Genomic DNA, 7,986 nt, shown 5'->3' with positions numbered 1-7,986 from the left:
TTTTCTTTCATGCATGTGTTTCTAAGGCATTTATAAGATTATCTCTTTGTTGCTTTGTATGTCCCTCCCCCACAGTATAACCCCTGCTTTCACTATATTTGATGTCAGTATAACTTGTGGAGATGGAGAAAAACCAGTTGTTTAAGGATACAGGTGGACCAGTTACAACAATGAGAAGTACAAGTTGTCATGTCCAAAACGAGCTTTACAACGTTGGTGTGGGGGGGGGAAGGGGGGGAAGTAGAAGGATTGGGATTGGTGGGGATGGGGGAGGCTGGGAAGGGATGTGAAGGGTAAACCAAAGGAGGAGGCTGCAATGCTTGGTAAGAAATGTACGCATTATCCTGCCCATGTAATTGTAACCCCTCTGTACAGTTTGTTCACAAATAAAATAAAATTAAATTAAAAGAAAATGTATACTTCTTTATTTATATAAATAGGGTTTTTAAACAATAATATTTAAAAGAAATCTGCATTTTTACATTCACCGTCAGTGAATTCCTGACAGGGAAGGCTGAGCATGATGATACATAGCAAGGTCCCACTGCAGGACAACAGTAGCTCAGTTAAGCACCATTCATTTGAGAAGCAGTAGGCAGGCTCTGGCATTCCTGTTGCACTGCTGGCAATGGGAAGTCTTAGACCTTTTCCTCCACAAGACTTCTTCAAATTCCCCCTGTTCATCAGCAGTGGCATCTTGGCACTGCTGATACTTGGACACCAGGTCGTTGATGTTGCTCTCAGCCTCAGTGAACTCAGTCTCGTCCATGCCCTCGCCCGTGTACCAGGGCAAGAATGCCTTGTGCCGCAACGTGGCACTGAACTGCTCTGAGGTGTGCTTAAAGGGTTCCTGGATGATCGTGTTGTTGCCAATGAATGTGGCCAACATCGTGAGGCCATGCGGGGGGATGTCACACACAGGTGTGAAAGCAGATGTCATACAGGGCCTAGTTGTCGATGCAGAAAGTTTCATCTGCATTTTCCACCAACTGGTGGACAGACAAGATGATATTGTAGGGTTAGGTGAGGATGATAGGGTTAGGTGGATAAAGGCTCAGCCCAGAACTGGGAACTAGAGTGTTTGGATGTTAGGGAGGAGGGGTGCCTGTTAGCCATCTCCTATGGACTATGATGACATACCAAATATGAAGTTGTCTGGTCTGAAACTCTGGCCAAATGGTTCCGATCTCACTGAGTCTAAGGTGCCAGTGTCCAACATCTTGGGCAAGGGATGACCCTGAAGGTGTTCATGATTCTATCTGGGAACTCCTCTCGGATCTTGTTGAGAATCAGGGTGCGCATGCCTGACCTGGTGCCACCTCCCAGGGAGTTGGCCTGCTACAAACCCTGGAGACAGCCACACCTTTCCACCTCACCATTTCCAGCACTGATTCCAGCAGCTCGGCTCCCTCTGTGTAGTGGCTGTTGGCCCTGTTCTGGCCTATCAGACACAAAGACATGATGAGACACATACTCCAGGAATAATGACTGTGCTATTTGCATTGTGAAGGCTATAGGCTCTTCTGAGCAACTTTTGCTATTATTTTAGATACACTTTGGTGGAATAAAGAAAATGTTTTCTTTTTTGGGGTCCAGTCGTGGGCCTGAATTCTGGACCTGGGCGCTGACCCTCAGTTCTTCAGCTCAAGGCTAGCGCTCTACCACTTAATTCCTGAAGTCATTCCCTGTTATTGCCAGGCATTTGAAATCGCCATCAGCGCTGAAACCTTGTTGGAAGCTTTCCTTGTTCGCTGTTCATTCCCTTCAGAGGCTGCTTGCAGACTGGCATTTATCTGTGCTGATTGAGTGGCCAGGGACATGATATGACTGAAATAAGTGGTTTAGGTGAGGATGATATCTAGATGGATAAAGGCTCAGCTCACCACTGGAAACTGGAGTGCCTGGATGTTAGGGAACAGGGGTGCCTGTTAGCCATCTTCCATGGACCATGATGACATACTAAATATGAAGTTTCTGGTCTGAAACTCTATGGTTCCGATCTTACTGAGTCTAAGGTGCCAGGCTCTAGGTCCACCATGATGGCCCGAGGAACATATTTGTTGGCTGTGGGAACAAGAGTTGACTTAGGCCTATACTTGACAAGGAACTTAGGGGCAGAGCTTATGATTCTAAGTGGCTCTCAGCATTCATTACAGAAATTACAACATTTCAGACATGGAAACAGAAAAGATATCTTGAGCATGAACCCCCATGCAAGAGGCTTCAGCAACTTTAAGGACGTTGGCAGTTGTCTATTTTCATGAATATTCATTCCTTTGCTTTGGGCATGGTGGCTGAAATCTCAGCTACTCAGGAGGCAAAGATGAGCATCAGGCTTTGAGTCTAATGGGGCAAAAGAAAGATGACAATATTTTTTTGGTTCATCATGGGGCTTGAACTCTGGGCCTGGGCACTGTCCCTCAGCTCTTCAGCTCAAGGCTAGCACTCTATCACTTGAGGCACAGTCCCACTTTCGGTTTTCTGAGTTGTTTATTGGAGATAAAGGTCTCAGGGACTTTCCTGCCCAGGCTGGATTTGAACCATGATTCTCATTTCTCAGCCTCCTGAGTAGCTAGGATTACTGGTGTAAGTCACCATTGCCTATCAGCAAGAACCTTTCTCTTTTTTTGTTAATTTTGTTTTTATTGGAAAGGTGCTGTATAGAGGAGTTACAGTTACCAGAGTAAGGAAATGAGAACATTTATTGTCGAGCATTGTTACACACTCCTTTGTTGTTCTCCCACTATCCCTTCCCTTCCCCAATTACCTTTCTCAAGTAAGTAGCTAAGTGCTGAGCACCAGTGCTTATGCCTATAATCCTAGCTACTCTGAAGTTAGAGATCAGAGGATCGCTGTTCAAAGCCAGTCTGGGCAGGGTAAGTCTGTGAGACTCTTATCTTAAATAAACTAACAGAAAACCAGAAATGGAACTGTGGCTTAAGTGGTAGAGCTGCTTGCCTTGAGCTGAAGAGTTGGGGCACAGTGTATAGGCCCAGAGTTTAAGCCCCACTGCCAACAAAAAAAAAACAAACAAACAAACAAACAAAAGAGCCAGGTGTAGCTCTTCAGCAAGTAGATGTAGGGGGAATTCAAGTATAATGCTTTCCTGGGAAAAATACATAAAATACATATTTCTTGTGTTATAATGTTTCAATAATTGTTATCAAATAGCACATTTCCCTGTATTCAAATACTCAGAGCAACCTTGGACAATTACTTGCAATTTGCCATTTAACCTGATTTGTCAAAAGGGACATCAGTTAAAATGATATAAACATCAGTTTGAGATTGTCCCCTTTCCTAAACAATCACATGAAGAAAACTGGCCATCCTATCCTGCCTGATACACAGGATCTAATAAAGACACAACATAAAATACTGTTCATACGAGTGACACAATCCCACACAACGACTGTTAACCAAGGAACCACAAGATTAAAGTCATATATCTTACTTAAACTATATTAACACAAAATACCAAGGTGAGGACACCCCAAAATGTAGATCCATAAAACTCCAATACATTAAATAGCTTTGTCCTTTTGTTTGCAATTTTTCATTGGTTTATTACACAGGAGAACCAATTATCTACGATTCTGTTTGTATACAATAATGTAGAATGGAAACTCTTTATATAAAATTAAATGAATTTCACATTGACTGTTACAAAAACTGAAAATCTACTCTGTAGACTTCAGTTAGGTTGTTTGTATTAGGAAAGACAATATGAATCATTTAAAAGCAATGTTTACACATTATTATTGGGTTTTTCTACATCACAGCAATGTTTTTTACTTTAAAAACTTTAAAAAGAATTGGTTGTTGGCTAAGTATTCATATTCAAAATGCTCAAGACCAGAACTGTTATAGATTTCAGGGTGAGACACTTTATGCTTTGTGATTTGGACTATTCACATATATATTAGTGACTGAACATCCCTCTTTAAAATTTTAAAATTTTCAATTTCAAAATGATTTTTAGAAATTTAATCTGTATTTTAAAGAGGGCAATGCAACTGGGCTCTGGTTCCTGAAGGGTGTAATTCTAGCTACTCAAAAGTCTGAGATCTAAGGATTGCAGATTGAAGCCAGCTGGGGCAGGAAATTCTGGGAGACTCTCCTCTCCAAGAAACTACCTGAAATATTTGGTGCCATGCCACCTCCTGCGGAATCTGCATGAGCTATCACCTTAGACAAAGACCTTCAAGGAAGCATGCCTGCAGGAAGAGTGTGTTGGTTCAAGGCTTCCCATACACTCGGCTGCACCTTTATATCCTCTACCTTTATTCTTACTTTATTCTTACCTATATTCTTCTTGGCTGTACATTCATTGCCTTTATTCTCGTTTTGGCTATTTTTCTATTGATCCACGAACAAAGCATGTTGTTTCTTTCCAGCCCAATAGAGATAGCTTCTCTAAATAGTAAAGACTAGGACCAAAGATTAAATGTGGGCGATGCCCCCAATCAATCTATCGTCTGATGTGATGCTACCTCCAAAACTCCTACAACTTCACAAGTGGTTTTGTGGCTCACGCATAGTAAATATAAAAACAAAATTTCCAGATATGTTACAACAAGCAGAATTAATGAATTAAACTAAGCTAGAAGGAGTTATCCCAGAAGCTCAGAGAGTTCTAAAAAAAGGAACCCCTGATAATAAAAGGAAAAGAAAGATTCCCCCAACAGTTATGATTAAGTTTAGTCCAGCTTACATTATAGGGGATAGATGGTGGTTTCCCACAAAATATAAAGTTAGTGACATCACATTTCCTGAACCGACTGATGAACCATTGCCTTATACAGGAGCTGATAAAGATGTAAATAGATAGATTAATGTAAAAGACAAAAAGGTATTTTGGAACTCATTAGATTTTGTGCAAAGATTAGGTAGATCTAGACCATTATTGTGTTTATTATTAAAATGACAATAAGATAGTTTAAATTAATAATTAGAAATTTATGTGAACAAATATTGGGATTAAAATTATAGAAAATGGAGAATGTTTGACTCAACCTGGAAGTGGTTTTTAGGATAGTTTCAAAGGGACTTAAAAATATATGAAAAAAATAAAAAGAGTACAATATAAGTACAACCCTGTCTTAGGTTTGTTAATTAGTAAACATAAAAAGGCTGAATAGATGACGCATTCTATTTACCTATATGCTAGACTTATTTCGCATCACTTAGCTTAAACAGTTGGTGGGATAGTCATCAATTTTCATGTAATCCATCAATGCTTTGCTTTTCTTAAAAATTGATTACGTGCTTAAATAAACAAAAAAATCTATGTCACAATCTCACACTGTATAAAAATGTTAATTCTCCTCAATAAAGATACACTCAGATTCAACTCTTTTGAGTCTGTGTTTGTCACTTCGTAGACTCCTTGCCCACCTGTACCGAGATCTTTGTCCCACCGGTCCCAGTGCTCCGGCCAAGCTGGTCTTTCGCAAGTTGGTACTGGAGATGTGGCTTAAGTGGTAGAACGTTAGCCTTTAGCAAAAGAAGCTCATGGCCACTGCCCAGGCCTTGAGCTTAGAAGGATGACTAGCACACAACAAAATGGAATTGAATGGTATTTAAATTATATTTTATCAATTGTTTTAGAATACATATTTAGGCAGTCTCATTTTTAATGATGTAAAACAGGCTCATGCCTGTAATCCTCACTACTCAGGAGGCTGAGGTCGGAGGATCACAGTACAAAGCCAGCCAGGGCAGGAAAAGATGGCGAGACACTATCTCCAATAAACCACCAGAAAACCAGAAGTGACGCTGTTGCTTAAGTGGTAGAGCTGCTTGTCTTGAGTTGAAAAGATGAGGGAAAATGCCTATGCCCAGAGTTGAAGCCCCATGACCAAAAAAAAAAAAAAAAATCCAGGTGTGGCTAGTCAGCAAGTATAGGTAGGGGGAATTCAGTAAAAGGATTTCCTGAGGAAATTCACAAGAGTATACTCAAAAATTAAAACAAGATATATGGTGGAGTGGCTCAGGTGGATCCAGCACTTGGCTTACAAGATCGAGGCCCCAAATTCGAACTACAATACCACCCTAAGAAAGGCAGGAACTCCTTCCTTGTCATTAGTATTCCCCGGGGACCTATTCTGCCACGGTATTGGAAGCCAGAGGGAGACACTCACCAGCTGCCTCATTGTAATACACCTCGACTCTCTGCAGCTGTACGCTACTTTCTCCATAGTAGTTGCCAGAGCCGTCAATGTTGTGCTCATCGCTTAGATTTCCCAAAACTGAGATGGAAATAGAAGTGTATTATGGCATAGAATGTTAGCTGTCCAAACAATGGATTTTAAAATAACAATAAGAAACCCAAGTCCTGTTGACACAAATATTTTTGGAAAAAAAATTAGATTTTCTAAATTTAAAAAAGCACAAAAATTGATGGTATTTTAGTTTTGTTAATCTCTTTGCTATCTGGCTGAATAGACACCATCTAGGTTCTCCTATGAGTATTCCATCTTATGGGATACCATATTCTGTTTGGATTCTATGATGAGAACCTGGCCTTACATGGATATGAAATTGCCAAAGCAGTAACTTGAAGACTCAGCTAGAAGGGTCTCCAGAACCACAAGGGTCCTCAGAGCATACACCGACAACCACTGATTTAGAAAACACCCAACTTAAGAGAGCATGAAAACTCAGAGAAATTTGCATTAAGGTGGAAGAACTGTTCTCAATTATCAGTTACTCATCAGTTGACAAAAACGGAATCCTCTGTATCTGTCAGCTCAAAGACACTGCACTCCTTTCATTCAAACCTGACCAAAAATGCATTAGTCTATTCCCAGGAAAGTAAGTACAATGACTTGAGTCTAAGGTAAGACTAAGACATGCAAGGGATTTGAAACCACCCCAGCCTTGCTTAAAAAAACACACCCATCTGGGCCACACAAATTAGGGAAATTGGGGAAGCTATCTGGTGGACTTGATTTCCAGGAAGTTAGGGACTACTATGAAGCCCCACCTACCTCAGCCTAGACATGACCACCACCACCTCCACCCTACAACACCATCCTCTTCCTCCTCATCCCCCTAAATTTGAGAATAGGATCCTAGGCCAGTGCCATGCTCCCCTTTGCGCCAATCTGGCTGCCACAGTGGCCTGCCTGTATGTACACGATCTCCCTCATGGTGTAGGGCTGCAGAGCAGTTGGATGTGTGTCTTCAGCATTGGTGCACACAGAGGCAAACAGGTAGGGCTGGGGAGCAGGAATCTAACACAGCCAACTCAGATCCCCATTTAAAACTCTGGTTGTTACAGGGGCAGAGGCAGTGGGGTGGACTTGGTAGGCAGAGCCAGCAGGTGCTCCAACTCAGTCTCACTACTGCTGGGTAATCAGAGAAAGCTACCAGTTACCACTTAGCTTTGGCATCCAGCTGTCAGCCTCAAATCAATTAGCACAGTTGCCACTCTATTTGGAACCTCTTGTCACACTGCCACCCACCTCCCCACCCTGACTCACAAAAGAAGCTGAACCCTGGGATCCAGGAAGCAAGAGAAGGGGCTTCCTCTACACAAGGTACTTGTTCCAGAAGCCAACAACAAGCCTACATTCAATTTTTGATTGGAGGCCCTAGAACTGAAGGGGCACTTTCAGCTGTGATCCCAAGAGCAAGCACAAACTGTTGGATTCCGTGACTGATCCACTTTCCATTCTGGGAAGAGTCAGGGGTTTAGGGCTTTGCCTTCATACTCAGGTTTTCTTTTCTTTTCTCTTAAAAGTAGCTTGCTTTATTACTTAATCCATAGGTCTACTACAGTCTACTTTTTGTTTCATTTGGCTTCTGCTCCGAGCGTGAGAACTCAGCTCCTGTTCTGTGTGTGTGTGTGTGTGTGTGTGTGTGTGTGTGTGTGTGTGTGTGTGTTTGGCCGGAGTTAGGCAGGTTGGTGTTAGGGCTTGAAATTAAGGCCTGGTGACTCTTTCTGAGATGTTTACTATTATTGAGATTAGGTGATTACCT

General features: G+C 41.7%; 1 pseudogene; it reads right to left on the bottom strand.

Annotated features, from left to right (window-relative positions):
* Positions 1-577: 577 nt before the first annotated feature.
* LOC122101207 lies at positions 578-7,154 on the bottom strand (annotated as a pseudogene).
* Positions 7,155-7,986: the final 832 nt, after the last annotated feature.

The sequence above is a fragment of the Dipodomys spectabilis genome, unplaced genomic scaffold (genome assembly GCF_019054845.1).
Source record: "Dipodomys spectabilis isolate Male_0828 unplaced genomic scaffold, ASM1905484v1 ptg000640l, whole genome shotgun sequence".
Taxonomy (NCBI): domain Eukaryota; kingdom Metazoa; phylum Chordata; class Mammalia; order Rodentia; family Heteromyidae; genus Dipodomys; species Dipodomys spectabilis.
The sequence above is the reverse complement of the archived record's forward strand: the minus strand, read 5'-3'. Positions and strand labels throughout refer to the sequence as shown.